Genomic DNA, 1,852 nt, shown 5'->3' with positions numbered 1-1,852 from the left:
CCGCCCTCATGACTTGCATTGGAGCTTCCCTCAGTTCCTTTTCCAGTGGAAGAGGAATCACAGAATCACAAGGTTGGAAAGGACCCATTAGATCATCGAGTCCAAAACACGGCAGAGCCTCCAAATCAAAACAATGCTTAAAGATGAAACTAACTGCAGGTGGCATCTTCTTTCTTGCTGACTGTATTTTGACTGTGTAAAGTTGAAGATCCATTGTGCAAACACATTGAATGGAACACACTTTTTTTGTATGATGTTGTTTTGGTTGGGTGTGGGTCTTTTTTTCCAAAAGAACATTAGTCTGCATCACCAGCGGGCCATGGAACTAGTTTGCTCAGAAAAAATACAGGGCAAGAAGGAAGGAGAGGCAAATCCTCAGTCTTTGATTCTTCTGAACTTGAATTATTCCTCTCTCTTTCTCTGTAACGTCTGTATTTTCGTCATGGACTACTGTGTTTCTCCCAGACTGTTCTTCTGAACTAAAAGGTGACATTTAAAGATGCGCAGACATAGTCATTTACTACGCTAATCAAAGGGTCAAGAGGGCAACCATCCTCCCTGGTAAGAAATTACTCTTGAGAAAAATAACAGGCAGAGGAAAAGTCAGGTGGCTGGCAGTCTATCTTAGCTGCAAACAACATAGTCTGATATAGAACAAAAGGGATTTTTGGAGACCCCAGCATGCCTGGCTTTTGCATCAAGAATATCCCCCAATAATACTGTTCCACACAACTGTTTGCTTTTACCCCTTTCCTCCAGGTAATCAGATTGTTCTCTCTTTTTCAGATCCAAATTTTGTGGTGTGGGTTAATGAAACAAGAGGGAATTGGACCTTTTTGACACTTAAGAATCTAATGACAAAAAGGAAGAAGGAAAAGAAAGGAAAAGGAAAAGAGAAGCCCGTAAAAGGATGAAAAGCCAGAAGTTCTATTTGGTCAGTAAACTGCAGAGAGCTCTTTTCATTTACCAGAAGGTTAATTTGAGAAGAGTTAAGTGAGTAAGAGATGAGCAGAATCAAAGCATTTGAATCAATGAGTATTACAATGAAAACAATGATTTTGAGATTTGTTTTTGTGGTTTTTGCCAACATTGACTCCAGCTGAATCAAGCAGCTTCTGAAATACTCTCAAGACGTCTCATTCTGAATGCAAGATATCTCAAAGTGTAAAGGCAGCTGATCAACTAGAAATTAATCTAAATCTGTAGGAATCTTGTGCAATTACGTGTTCTTTATTCTGAATCCCAAGTTATTTTACATGCAATTGTTAGAAATCTGTTTTCCAGTTCAGGATATACAGCCATATCTAGAGGAAAAAAATGTCTGTGCCCTCACCTACAGCAGTTATCTAATGAGTTTTACATTCAGAAATGATCAATACTTTGTATGGAAATATGGAGGAGGATTCCAGGCAGTCAGAACATATGCATTTCTACCAGCACCTGCATTACCATACTGTTTTACAGAGGTGTAAAAAGCTGTTTTGTAAGTATCTTTACACTTCCGTAAAACCGTTCACTGGTGTTTTGACAGTCTGTAGCTGTAGTATTTTGAAAGACTGCAAGCTGTCAAATCCTTAGTGTTACAGCTCATCTCTGAGATAGCTTGGTGACAACTTGCAAAATGTCTGTGTACAATAGGATTATTTGAAAGCAGAATGACTGCAGAACGCAATATTCTGCAATGATTCTGGGTCCCAGCATGTCATAACACCTTTGTTATTCAAAAGAACCACGACAAACACTCCTTACTATAATTCTAGTATGCCAAATTTATATGCAACCATGTCTTTCTACAGCACTTTACCGAAGCTGCTTGTCCTAAGCAGCTAATGTCCTTGTCTAGTTTTTATTT

This window comes from Cuculus canorus, chromosome 9, assembly GCF_017976375.1.
Source record: "Cuculus canorus isolate bCucCan1 chromosome 9, bCucCan1.pri, whole genome shotgun sequence".
Classification (NCBI taxonomy): domain Eukaryota; kingdom Metazoa; phylum Chordata; class Aves; order Cuculiformes; family Cuculidae; genus Cuculus; species Cuculus canorus.
This window is presented reverse-complemented; position numbering follows the sequence as displayed.